Source organism: Brachycentrus maculatus, unplaced genomic scaffold (assembly GCF_059751285.1).
Source record: "Brachycentrus maculatus isolate JH-2025_06_01 unplaced genomic scaffold, ASM5975128v1 h1tg000367l, whole genome shotgun sequence".
Taxonomy (NCBI): Eukaryota; Metazoa; Arthropoda; class Insecta; order Trichoptera; family Brachycentridae; genus Brachycentrus; species Brachycentrus maculatus.
In genome coordinates, this window is record NW_028281116.1 from 317,256 (window position 1) to 332,258 (window position 15,003).

The following is a 15,003-nucleotide window of genomic DNA, read 5'->3' on the forward strand; positions in this document are numbered from 1 at the left end:
TATAAACAAATAAAGACAGTATCACCTTGATCGTTAAACTAATAAAATTGTATTTAAAAAAAATAGACAGATTTATCATGATCGTTAAATACATGAAAGAAAGGTGACCAGCTCTGCGCCCCAGTTTTTAGACCAGGGTAACGTGAAATAAATATGAGATTCCAACCTGGTTAAACCATCTAGTGCATCTTTCTTTGTTTTATCTTTATTGCTTATCTCAACCTTGCGTTCTTTCATTGTTTCACCCTTCAAACATGTTGACTGCGTTCAGCCTATTTTCATTTCTTGTGGAATAAAATCATTTTCATACTAATTCACTTAAAAAAATACCTACAGGTTTAGAGTTAGCGAAAAAAACTGCATAGTATTTTGGAAATTTTCTTAACAAAATACGTAAAACAAAACTTTAAACATTAGTCAAGATTTAGAAAAATCAATAAGCAAATTACCTTCTAAGCACGCCTTTTTTAGTTATTTTTTGCATAACTATTTCTGAATTAACATGTTTTCAGAAATTGTAGACACAATAAATGTACAAACGTGACAAAGTGCCATTGACATTCATTTTCCCGGTAAGGACTAAAGCTATTTATAAAGTAAATTGACGAATTTGTTACAAGACAAGGAAACATTGGCTGGTTATCGTGAGGTGGAAACAATAATCGGATAAATAATTATTTCCGAAACCGGGTTTACAGGAAGCTACATTGGGATATATTACCTACTTAAGTTAGCTATTCTGAGGCGGTCAAATCAGTGAAATATGAAGAAAAAAATTGTATGACCGTGTTTTTTTAATATCTCTTAAAAGTACCGAAGTATGTTATTTCATTGGTTTATTCCGTAAACATGAAGAAAAAAAATACTCCCTACGATTCAATTTATTTATTTTTAAGTGTGACGTGTAGTATTATTTGCATACTGGTGTAGTGATTGTCCTGCTGAAGAGACGAGCATATCTTAACCGGTAGACTAAAATCTCGATAAATGGTTAAATACAAAAAAAAATAAAGGACTACAAATTACCATAAAGAACAGAGATGATTTTTGTAAACATTCTCGGGATTGGCATAAAAGTGGTTTTAAAACAAAAAGACACTAAATTTGTATGAATACAAAAACATTAGTTAATGCTGTAGTAACATGATTTTAAAATAATATTATATTAATAATGAGAAAAAAATCTTGGTTATTAGAATGCTAAAATGAAAAATAATCTTTAAAAATCTTATTGATTTGGCGTTTAATTTGTAGACCTCCGTTTTAATTAAAGTATAAATTTTAAATCAAACACAGATTTTTTGAGTGTACTTAGTTGTTCCTTATTTCTAGATCTAAAATACCGAATAGGTAATTTGTAAGTTAATTCTGAATGGAAAACTTTAATGTAGTGACCCAGGACATCTCGTTTTCTGCAGCATTCTCGTGTCTCCTCTTTTAGCCAGATCCGTAGTACTTAGTAGACTCTGAAAACTAGACTTAAAACTCTGAGACTAGAAAAATCTGTGTTTGATTTAAAATTAATATATAAATTTTAAAATAAATGTAACTATTTTTAATTTCTTGAATTAAATTTAATTAACTATAACCTCACTCTGAGTAAATCGATGTTTTAGAATTAGTACAAAAATCCTGATGATAAGGTTCTTGTCAAAACCGATTGGAAAAAGTGTAAAAATAAAAAGCGGTTAAAACCAGTTTTATTTTATGTTATAAAGTTTAAATTACTTGTCCTGCGAATAATTTGAATGAATTGTTAAATTTATTTTTAAAGTAATATCACTTTAATAGACATTTATCAATTACCACGAAACAGACTCAAATGTTCAATTTCCCTTAAGCATGTCAATTAGACATTATAGTAAATTGATTGATGTATTGCATTTAATAAGTTTTCATTAATTTGGATTACAACAATAAGGAACATTTAGTTTATAGCTGCCTAATTTATTGTGTAATGTTTACATCCTTCGTGATAGATCAATTTCAGCTGTAGAAACATACAAACAGTTAAACCTCGATATGACGGACTTATTAAGGGAAGGGGGTGTCCGTTAAAACCGAAAGTCCGTTATATATACAAATAGGTTTGAAATAAATCTAAAACCTTTTTTTCAGAAATATAAACACTATATTTAGATAAAAATAAACGTTACAAAACTCAATCAATATTTCCATTTAGTGTCTTCCGACACTCGTCCTATAGTGACGTTGCTGTTTAATATCGACGCGCTTCCTTTCGGTAATGCCGCTTTGAAAAGGGAATCAAGTTTTGTTTGCACTTTTGAAGTTTTGAGACATAATTTGTGATTATCAAGGCCGCTAAAAATTTTGCGGTGACATTTGAATTTAAGCATGTATAATATTAACAAGTCTGTCCACCTCCGTCGTGTAATGGTCAGCACGCTCGACTACCGTTCTGGAGGTTCCGGGTTCGATTCCCAGGGGGGCTCAAATAAATATAAGTGATTTTTTCAGTCTAATATTTAATCAATATTATCCTGGACTGGTACCGGAAGCGGAGGGCTGATCACCTTTCCTTCGTGTGTTAACGATCAAGATAACACTGTGTTTATATAATGCAGTGCCCTATGCACCATTGGAGTATGGATAAGGGTGTGAATATGAAATAATATTAACAAGACGTTTTAATTTTATTTAGATTTGACCTGATTTTTTATCCGTTATATTCGAAATTCGTTAAATAGAGGTCTTTTATATTGATTCAAATCGGGGTTTATTTTACTTTTATTTAAAAATGTCCAAACTTAATAATTGAGTTAAAATATTAAGTTCTTAGCAGATATTAAAGAGAGAATGTTTAAAAAATGTTGGATAAATTTTCGTCGTTTTTCTGTACAAAAACGCGTTTACAAAATGTGCGGTGATGACGTTCGTGTGAGAAAAGCTCAGACATGAATTGTTTATTGATTTAATGCCACAGCGAAATCAGGTCAGACTTTATACAGCCTGTATGTACGCGGTACTTGTAGCCTCGCAGTATAGCTGCTAACTTCATTAACTAAAAGCCTTCGCGGGAACTAATAATAATCATACATAAAATACTCGTGATAACGCAACCATTCTCACAAATTGAACTTTCCAGAGATTGATCGCCAAAATTCAACAAAGTTCTGTTATTCTTCCGAGATGAATGGGGCAAACAAGAACTTAGAAACTTTCCAAAATCCGAATTAAAGCTCTGCTTTAAATGATAAAGGATAATGTTTAGAGATGGATAATTTTCAAGTAACTAAGTGTACAATGAAACTAAAATTATTTTTGGATATAGACTCTTGGCAAAGGCGTCTCTCACAACTATACATATTTTCTATGCTTTCAACTTTTTTGTCTAAGGAAAAGTAGTCATTTATCGGGTATACGCCTAATATTGTGTACCTACCATACAAATTAAAATTGTGTAGCGTAGAACGGGGCTACTTGAATTTTGATGTGTTACTTGAGCCCGGTACAAAAAAAATTGATCTGTATTTGGTCTACAATAATGAACGTACCGACATGATTCATTGTTTGATAAGTACGTTCTTTATATTTGGCATACCGAATACTTGATAAAAAAAATCGATTTGCTCATAAATATTTTTTTCAAAATGTTTTATTTATTTTCAACGTCTTTTTCGACGTTTTATTTTATTTCTTTACAAGAAACTCATAGCTAAAAAATCAAACGAATTTTATTTCAAAAACCATTTTTTTTATTAATTTTAACATATTTTTTTCTTTTGTGGTATTTTTAATCGTCTACTTTTACGTAAAATATTTAAACTACATAAACGAAAATTATTTTAAACTACTTACTCCGAAAAAATATCAGCTAAAGTAGCCGTATAATCTAGTTTATTGAAACTTCCCCAAATTCCGCAAATTCACGTTACAAAAATATCCAGCTTTGAAGGATATTAGCGAATAGTGGCTACAAAGCAAGCGTGAAATTTTCATAGATCCGTTAAGGGCGATAACGGCAGACTAACGGCTGGAAGTAACGGAATTACACCTCGCCGTTACCCGTTACGTTAATGATCACCGGATTGCAAATTTCGAATTCGTGAAATGTACCAAAGGCTTTCATGAACATGATCTTTAATTTGACGAGGCATCCAATTTCGTTTTAATCTAAATCATTTTAAACATGCTTCGTTTTAAAGCCCGAAATAGTTTACCATTCTCCCGGTTCATATTTTAATTAACGAAACGTTTTACTTTTTATTATTTTCAAAAAATATATTTGTCATTTAATTTCAACAATATACTTTTTCAATAACGTGAGAGAAAAAAATTAATATTTTGGCAAATGAATTGATTTCAAGGTATTTAATAGAAAATAAAGATAAACAATTCTCGTTTTTTAGTAGGTTTGTCCGCCTCCGTAGTGTAATGGTTAGCACGCTCGGCTATCGTACTGGAGGTCCCGGGTTCGATTCCCAGGGGGGGGTCAAATAAATATGTGATTTTTTTCACTCAAAAATCATTCAATATTACCATGGACTGGTACCTGAAGCGGAGGGCTGATTACCTTTCGTTGATGTTTTAACGATTAAGATAACACTGCTTTGATTTGTTGCACTGCCTTATGCACCATCAGATGCGGATGAGGGTTTGAAGAAGAAGTATTTTAGTTACATTTTTTACAATAAAAAATTACAATTATTTGAGAAATATAATATTTTATTCGGCAGTCCATTTTGAAAATACCATCGACACTAATACATACCAACAACTGTAGTTTTGGAAACTGCTCTTGTGTGATGAAATAAAACTCAATAAATAGCATTTTACAAGTGTTTAATTTTTTAAACAATTCTTTAAAAGTACTTTTTTTATAATATAGAAATAATCGACTGATTTAAAATGCAAGTATTGGTTTATGAATATTTTTAACACGTAGCATTTTTAGAAATAGCCGACTTATCTAAAACGCAAAAATTATTATATAAATATTTTTGACACGTAGCAAACAGGTTTAAAATAAATTATTTATCAGTAAAAATTTACTTTTAATATATTTTCAATTAATTTTTGCCAATTTTATCGATAAAAAATTTCTTATCTAAAATTCTACACATTTTGCATACCCGCCACGTTAGGGCCAGTAAAAAGTTCGCAATAAAAGGGACCACATGGGGTCACTCGCACATTCGGACCGCAATTTCTACCGAAAAAGCATGAAATACCTCATAAAGATACCGTTTATTGTAAGGCTGCGCAGGACCGTTCCGTAGTTATAAAATAACAGTTATTTTATATAAACCAAAATCGAAGAACTGACGCCCAATATTGATCTGGTTTAATGTCGGCGAGGTTTTGAATACTAAAATAAAATCACCAATTTTAGCGAAGGCTTTACGTTTCTTATTCGATATACAGCCCTCGGGTCTGAGCCAGTTACTACGCAAATAATATTCGGGAATGTAATAATTTACGTTGTTATGCCTGGGGCGTTGAATAAAAAATATGATTTTTCAATAGGTTTTTTCTTTATTACCAAGAACAATGAGATTTTTCCAATAAGATGGTTGTGGTTATACTATATAAATGCTCATCGTCATAAAACGCTTTGCGTTATATCACTTTACAGGAGGGTTGCTTAATAATCGTTTTTAATTTCATATTTTCCTTTTTATTTTGTTTGTTAAGTTTTGACACCTGAAAGTGTAAACTAACTGTTTACAGATATTTTACCTCATTTTTTTAAAACTAATTATACTTTTATTAAATTAATTATTAAAAAAAGTTGCGGTAAAATAACTGTGAACACTTAAAAACACTTTTTTTAATAAAATAAAAACCATGATTTCCCGATCTATTTAATATCTTTAGAGAATAGTTAACATTGTAATTAAACTAAACTTAAATCTCCCGTTTCGCACATAGGGATGATACATTATTTAAAAGCTAAATATTTTATTTTCGCTGAAACGTAATAATTACGTGTTCCAAGTTAGGCACTCATTATACTCGTATAATATTGTAACGTGCGTCCAACGCGAGCATGTACTTTGTGCTAAGCCCCCGTGACAATAACTAGACCTTGCGACTAATAAATAAAATAAATGGCTAAACTTCACGTCAAAAAGTTTTAAAATCGTTTACCTAGAAGGCGTTCTGGGCTATTACTTAACCCTTCGCACACCCGACCATAAGGACACGTAAGATCGATTTGGGACCTACGCGTAATATGAAAAAATATCACTGTAATAAAGAACGTGCAGGGTTGACAAAGGGTTGTAAAATTCGAGAAATTGCTCTTATAAAGAGAGAGAAAAATAATATTTATTTCACCCACCAACAACGACACACTTTTACCACGAAGTCTTATATCAAATTCCAACAAAACATCAAAACGTTTCAAATATTGAAAAATTTTGTTTGATTTTAAATTAGTATGTTTGTTTTGTCAAATTATCTCAATCGATTTCCCACTCACTTAAACTCGATGTCTGTTGTTTTATCAGACTTACATACTAAACGTACAACTTTTTTGTCCGCCTCCGTAGTGTAATGGTCAGCACGCTCGGCTACCATTCTGGAGGTCCCGGGTTCGATTCCCAAGGGGGGTAAAATAAATATAAGGGATTTTTTCACTGTAATATTTATTCAACACTACCCTGGGCTGGTACCTGAAGCGGAAGGCTGATCACCTTTCCTTCATGTGTAAACGATCAAGATAACACTGCGTTCATATGACGCAGTGCCCTATGCACCATTGGGTGCGGATAAGGGTTTTATTTATATCATATTTACATACTAAGCATTCAAATAAGAACGATATTTCCAAAAAAAATGTGTAAATAAAAACAAAGACCAACTTCAGAACGCTTAGAATGTCAAAATTGTGATATGCAAAGTTATCAAAATGCATTTATTAAAATTTTACATACATAAAATAAGTAAAGTGTATATTATTTTGCATATTTAAAGCATTGATAACTTTCTAAATAAAATATTATTATTCTATGGCCTAAAAGTATTCATCTTATATTATTATATTTATTATTTTTATAGCCTATTAAATATATTTATTATTATATTCAATAGGCTATACTTTCAGTAGAAAGAAATAATGTATAGTTGATCAAAATATACGAATTTTATAAGTATTATTCGTGACTATTAAATTTGGGTTTAAATTTAAGAAATAATCGATTAAAGATACCTTTAGAATACAAATATGTTTTTAAGTATAAGTGCAATATAAGGTGCTATTATATTCTAGTGGAATACTTAATTTCGTTTATGAATAGCAAATATTATTTTCAAATTTCAAGTTTTTTCAAATTAAGTAGAAATAATTGTATTAGAATAATAATATGTGTTTTTTTGCCCTTGAAGTGAAAATGTTCACGAAACGTGGGCTTAGATAAATTGTCTGTTATCCATCAATATTTCATAGTGACAAAACATTATCGCTTTATACATTTTTAAAGGGAGTTTAATTTTCTAGAAACATGAATTGAAACATTGTCTTTGTCATAGAAATAGATCGATTCGATATACAAACCCAGTAACCTTCAATTACTCGGAGTAACATTTAAAATGCGTATTCAATATTCAATAGAAACCTACCCGACTGTTATATTTGACAGTCATTCAATTCGGATATACATAGAATCGCGTGAGACCTTTCTGCGTTCCTTTCCGAATCGAAAATGGATTTCGGAAGAAACAATGACGCAATTTTAGACATAGATAATAAAAAAAAACGTTCTCCATAGATAATATTAGCTGACATTGGATTTGGACGGATAAAAAGCGATTCGAAGTCAAGCAGTTTGAGTTGTTGGAGACAAGATCGAAAACGAATTCGTGGCAAAGGCAGTGTTTTATATCAAACACTCGATCCTTTTTCTTATAATATACGTACCACAAATAATGGGTAGATTGTTTGACTGGTTATATGGGGTTTTTCGATAAATTTCGATTTATTTCACACAAAAAAATAAACCTCGATTCGGTGGTCAAGGGAATTCCTTTTGCCCATAATATAACTGACTTAATAATATCACTTAATTCACTACATCCGAAAAATATCATATATTTTCGGTTACACGTTTAAGATAGTAAAAGTTTACTTTTTCAACACTTTCCTTATCATTAAATTGTAAAAGAAAAATACCTTTTTTTGGTGCTTGAGTTTTTTTTACTATACGACTAGTTTCGGAAGCTATGCTTCTATCTTCAGGTCTCAATATAAACTGATTCACTCCTTTCATTTATCGTTTAATATTTACAATACCACTTTAAACAAAAATTGGTGTAAAACCACTTAATTATTAATGATAATGCGAGTGTTATACATATAACCAAACCATAAAGTTAACAATGCTTTCAATATACACAATTTAATTTTTTTTTACGTTTTTTTTATGTCAAATACCATATGTCAGGACATAAAAAAATGCAATACACAATGAAATGTCTGCACAGATTGGCGTGAAAAGTTTTCAACGATTGAATCCCGAATCCAAATCAACTAACGACTTATTTTAAGGAAATCTACATTACAACATTTTGAGTGTGTCCAAATACTTGTTCACAAATTCTGGATTATCTCCAATTACAGGAGTTATTTTCATTTTATTTTTTGACATCTCATCAAAGATGAAGAAGTCTTCTTATTTTATCCAATCATAGTCCTGGATTATGATTATAATCCAGGATTCGGACCTCACATACTAATAAAAGAGTTTCTGCTCAATAAAAAGCTTCTTTTTATCTCACCAATAGATGTATCCAATGAAGTTCTAGTGATACAAGAATAATGTTTAAAAATTGGTTCATATATAAAGAACTTCCAAGAATTTAAGTAGTGTGGTAAAGTGATCACTTAAACCAGCCTATGACGGTCGTCAGCCCCGCAAATGCCCAGACTTCCATGTTTTTCTTTATCTTTGATGAGATGTCAAAAAATAATATAAATATACATTAATTCCATCGCCCAACACTGCTACATTGTAAGTCGGTTGGAATCAACAAATTTTCCCTCTCTCAATATTTCTTACTAAATATATTTACGTCAATCCACACGATAGTTTCACATCCATATTTAAGTTAAAATAAAGAACGCTATTCTGACCAATTTAAATCCCCTAGATAAATAATGATTGATCACTTATTAGGTTCTGGCTAACATTTATTTTGAAGCTGTTTTTTTCAAATATTATTATATCGGCAGGCCAGTCAAACTTCATTAGACCAATACTAATCAGTCTTCCAAGGATTAACAGGATAATACAATATGTAACTTAATATTAATTCAAGCTCAATAATTGATCTGCTGCCGACGGCTAACTGTATCTTATGTCTGACAGCAGCGCGCTAAGTAATCCTTATCGACTTACATGTCAATTACATTAATTATTGGAAACTATCATAACGCTAAATTAGGTTGATTACGAACTAAACCTGAGAATTATTTACTTTATTTGAGTATAAGTATTTTCACTTTCTTTGAAAGGTAGTACGAAATCAAAATTAAAAGATATGGGATAAAAATTGGTCAGAAGACATATAAGTTAATTTATCTATTAATTTGGCGTTTAATTTTTAGAACTCCATTTTAATTTATTTTAATTTATTTATGTATTAAAATCAAACACAGATTTTTTGAGTCTCGAAAGCTAAAGATGCTTCCATCTACAGATATAAATATAAACGATCAAATTTATAACAATGAAAAATATTAATATTTACTTCATATTTATGCCTATAGTTGAAAGTAGCTTCAGACACCAGTTGCAATAAAATATAAAACTCATATGCTAATATAATTTCTAATTGGTATTTAATTTTCAATCTCTTTAGTACGTAAATAGAGCAAATTTAATGCAGCTAGAATAATTATCCTTCCGGAGAAATCCCGGGATTGGATGTTTCTATGGTAATCCCGAGATATTTACTGACATACTGAAAAACGTGCGGTTTACTGATATCTCGGGATTGTATTCCCTACCTATCGTCCGCCGGAAAATGACAATTACTAAGGCTAAATATACTTTATTCTTTAAATTAGTTCATCCATAGAACCATCTTTTAAAAATTGTATTGATGATTTAAGACACATTTTTCATATAAGCAGTTGGCCTGACATATACACCTGTGAGTCGGGAAATGCCGCTCGCTTGGCGTTTTTCCATCGCTGCCCGAGTTGACAAATAATGTGGAGGTTCTCATCAAAACGTTACATTGCCATTATAAACAATTTTAAGTTATCAGGAATTCTAGCTTGTAAAATTGTTACGCTTTAGTGCAATTTAATGATTCCATATTGGTTAAATACAGGATTGGTCACGTTTTGTCGCAACTTTTATTAAGATTTCGATAGAATACAGTAAACAGAATAGATTTGCATTTAAAGGATTTTTCGTGCAATATTGGAAATGTACCTTTTTGGCAAGGCCTCCACATATGCGCTAAACGCAAATTTAGCAGTAACTTTTCTGAATCCCCGTTTTTTCAAAAAAATCTTGGTTGCTTTTGAAAAACGTTTTTTTCGTTTGTTTTTTAAATGGAAAGATTTCAAATAGCAATCTTATACCAAATGAAACAATCATATTGAAATTGGCTGTGCTGACTTTCTGAATTAACATCCATTTTCTTAACACATCTGCAGATTTAGCTGGACCATAGAATATCCACGAACGTTACAATCACTTTTTAAAAATGATCGTAATTTTTCAGCAAATTTCTTTGCAATATAAAAATAAGGACCTATTATTTTCCTGCTTATGCTTAAATGATTTGATAAATTTATGTTAAGATGCTTTATGAATTTATATTAACATAGGTATGATCATTTCGAGGATTTTAAAATAATCAAATATAAATAAAGAAAATATAATAGCATAATAATTTATCATCTTTATATATTTAAGTAAATCAGTACTATTTTCAATATGTGTATAACTTTTTAATTTGAACAATTCCTCTACAAAATTATCATTATTCATTTTCCTCCGTACTGTTTATTTTACTATCATCATTTTGAATGAAATATTCATATTGATTCAATATTAATACAAACTCAGACATCAAATAAATTGTAAATTCTATGTGGAAATATTTTTCATCGAGAATTTTTCAGTGATTATTTCATTATTTTAAAAATGAATTATTGGCAATAGTTTCTTCATGAGTTTCGTATACACAATATAAGTGTATAAGTTGAATTATATTTTTTCAGATTTCGAATATTTGCGTTATATATTTGCTCATACTCAAAAAAAAATTTTTTAAACTATTTTTTCAATTCATCGGAATCACAGAAATCGATCATAAGTAATTTTTTATCAGTAACTGAAATACATGCATACTATAATTTTCTTACCTTATTTTCACTTCCTTGGATTGCCATTCTGAATGCCGGTCGAAACTGATTAGTATTGCAGCAATTTCCTGAAACAAGTAAATGAATTTATAAGTAGGGTTCGAATGTTTTCTTCTAGGATCTTTACAAAAAATGTTTAACGATTAAACATAGTTTTTTTTACAATTGTATTTTAATTTACCCTCTGAACCCTGAAGCGCTCATTGTACAAGTGCCCTAAACCCTGAGCTCCCGAGTAATTTCTGACGAAAAAATTATATTTTATTAAAAATGTAATTTCGATCCAAAATTAATCTGAGTTCATGTTCAAAAAAGTTCTCCCCCCTCCCACATTCGCGATGATGTCGCAATAAGTCAAAAGTATCGTCTCGATTTTTTCATCGCAGGCCGGTATTCCGGGCTGTAGGGTAATGAATATAGATGTTGAGGCCGGTATTCCAGTCATTAGGGTATATCCGTAGCTGAATAAAGCCGGTTTACCGGCCTCAAAGATTCAAAGAATTAAAAACGTTAAAATTTGTAAAATTATAAGCAATTAACAAATCATTAGCTTATAATTTATAAAATAATATTTTGTAACGTGATTTTTCATATTTCTTCACGTTTCTAAGTGCATATACACCAAAAAATTATCAGATATGCTTGATTTGTTTCTTGAATATTTTGCGTCAAATGTTTCGTAAACGCATCATCTCTAAATTCACTGATATCATATGGCTACTTAACCACTCAGGTTTGACGCTTTCAGAATATTTTTTTATGGCAATATTGAAAGCAAAGTGTAGATTATAGAATCTCAAAGGGGGCTATACCACCCTCCGGCGGGCACTGGAGAGATATTCTGGGGTACAAGAGGTCTTAGGAGACGAAATAGAGGACAGAGATCTTGGCAATTTATTTGTATTCTTACCCCCTGTATATGAGAGGAGATTCTGGCAATTTTGTTACCGACGAAATATTTTAGCAGGGTGGGCTATACTAAAAAAAAGTTTGGGAACCTGTGGTGTAGTTTGAACGTCAACAATTTCTTTCTGATCTGTAAGTTGACATTCCAATATTGCGACAGAAATACTGAACAAGCGAATTCTAACGATATCAATAAATATACATGTATAAATCGTAATTATTTATGTTTTGTTACTGAGATATTCAAGAAACAATTTGTATTTAAAAAAAAACACTTGTATAATACCACTTAATGAGTTTTATTTCATAACACACGACTAGTTTCGAAAACAACAATTGTTTTTTATCAATATTTCATTTCAAAACGTTAATGCCGAATCAATATATAATACAAGAAAAAATCATCCACAACTAATTGGCTTACCCCATAGTATGAACCTTATTTAAGAGAAAATCTTATTTATTACATCACCCATATTTAAATATATTTTTTCAAAGTTTATCCAAATTGGAAAACCCCATCTTAGTCTTGGAGCAAATACCGTTAAAATATATTATGTATATGATTATTATGTAAACAGTTCAAAATTAAAATTCTTTCATGTCATGCACCCCTTGCTTTCATTTAATCCGAATACAAGCTTCTATTTTATTACGGAAATGATTATTCGACGAAGCTAACCAAAATACAGCCTATTTGAGTAACATGGTAGAAGTAAAGACGTAGGAAATCTAAAATATAATGAGAACATCGTGTTATTTTCGCTACAAAGCGAAAGCTAATGTAACATAAAGTCGAATATAAATATCTCGATGAAATAATTAAAAATATGGAATAAGTCGATTGTTAATAAAATTAAACTGCGTACGTATTTTCAGAATATAAAGGATGTCTCCAGATCTTTGTTCTCAAATGCTTTATGGGCTCCTATTAGTGTATATTATTTTAGCCGTAGTTTTTGAAAGGGATAAAAGTAGATTTGGATGTAAAATAGTAGTAAATGGGGAACAGGTAGATGATTTCGTATATTTGGGAAGAATGTTTTCTAGGGATGGATAGATTGATAATGATATAGAAAGTATTGTGAATTCTGGGAACAGAATAAATGGTGTACTGAAATTTTCTTCAAACCGCTTTAGAAATTTTAAAATGAAGAAATTTTTTAAAGAAATTTTCTTTTAACCGCAAAAAAAAATCATCCTTATCTGCACCCCAATGGTGCATTGGACACTGCAACAAGATAACAATGCGTTTATACGCAGTGTAATCCTGATTGGTAACACCTGAAGGAATTTTGATCAGCCCTCCGCTTCAGGTACCAGTCTGATAAATATTAGACTGAAAAAATCACTAATATTTATTTGACCCCTGAGATCAAATCCGGGTCCCCCAAAACGGTAGCCGAGCGTGTTGGTCATTGCACTACGGAGGCGAACAAAATAACATTGATAGAAAATATAAACAAAATTCATAACTAGATGCCGTAGCAAAAATGCAGCGTCCTAAGCTCCCTGGCTACAATATTTTAGCAATACCCGCGGCTTACGAGACAAAGTCGAGTTTAGTGAATAAACCAGCACTTTATTATTTCATAGTCCCCGGGTATAAAGTGGCAAGACAGTAAAGCCGGCGACAGCCATGGAACATCACAATACGAGGGTGGCATACTACGTACACATTACGTATATAAGTTTGTGTGTAACTTTGTACAGACAGTGTGCATACGCTTAGCCGATATGCTCCCCTGGTATCATGCCCATTCGTTAACTGTTTTAGGAGTAAATTCGTGCATCAAAATTAAACTATTCTTATAAATACATTACTATCTAACTAACTAACCATCACGAAGAGAGAATAGAACGCCACCACTCTGTCTTTGCAAATATTATTCGCCATTTTTACATTCATGCACCTCCTCATACACACACACACACTTCAATTTAAAAAAAAATTACATTCTACAGATTCCAAAAAGAATTATGAATGACAAAATACAACACCAATCAATCAAACAAAATCACAAATATTTGGGAATCAAAATAGTTTTTTCCTTACGGATACCAACAAAATGGTGTATATTATACTACTTTAAAAAATGCCTCTTATATTTGAGAAATTGGAGGAAATAAATGGTACAAAAATAACAAAATTTATCCTTAATTAAGAACAATAAAAAAACATTGAGTGTAAGTCCATCTTCCAGTACAAGAGCTTCGTCTCGAAGAGACATAGCTTAACGAGAATAAGATATTTTAAATGTTGAAATGTCTTTTTTTATACTCATATGTTTTAATACTTGTTCTAACCTAATAGATTCCGTGTAGAGCTATTACTGATTACTATTAAAAATAACATATAACATCAAAAAAACATAAAATTCCGTTTTTAAACTTAAACTAAGAGAGAATCAGCTTTATATGTTATTTGACCTGATATTCCCACTTCTCTTACTCCCTATTACACTTAAAATAAAATAAAATAAATAATCGTAATAAGAGAGATGGGATGGAATGAAACGTAATATTTTTATAAGGAGCGTATTTACCGTCATCTTCAAACGTTGTATTAGACTGAGTAATGTTTGAAATCTTCTGTCTAAATAAAATCATGTTCCGACCAACCTGTATTTGAAATACATTTGAAAAACTTGTATTTAAAGGCATTATTTTTTTTTAAATTTTAGTCACATTAATGCGGAAAAATCATATCAATATAAAATAAAAAGTGGTTGATAACATAAATTGCATTTTTT

At 30.7% G+C, this 15,003-nt stretch overlaps 1 protein-coding gene across 1 annotated transcript in view; it reads right to left on the reverse strand.

Annotated features, from left to right (window-relative positions):
- Camta (Calmodulin-binding transcription activator) overlaps positions 1–15,003 on the reverse strand; it is a 328,860-nt gene that overhangs the window by 176,551 nt on the left and 137,306 nt on the right. The window contains exon 3 of the mRNA XM_088269893.1: positions 11,345–11,412. The gene's annotated coding sequence lies outside the window, so the exon portion shown is untranslated. The remainder of the gene's footprint in view (positions 1–11,344; positions 11,413–15,003) is intronic.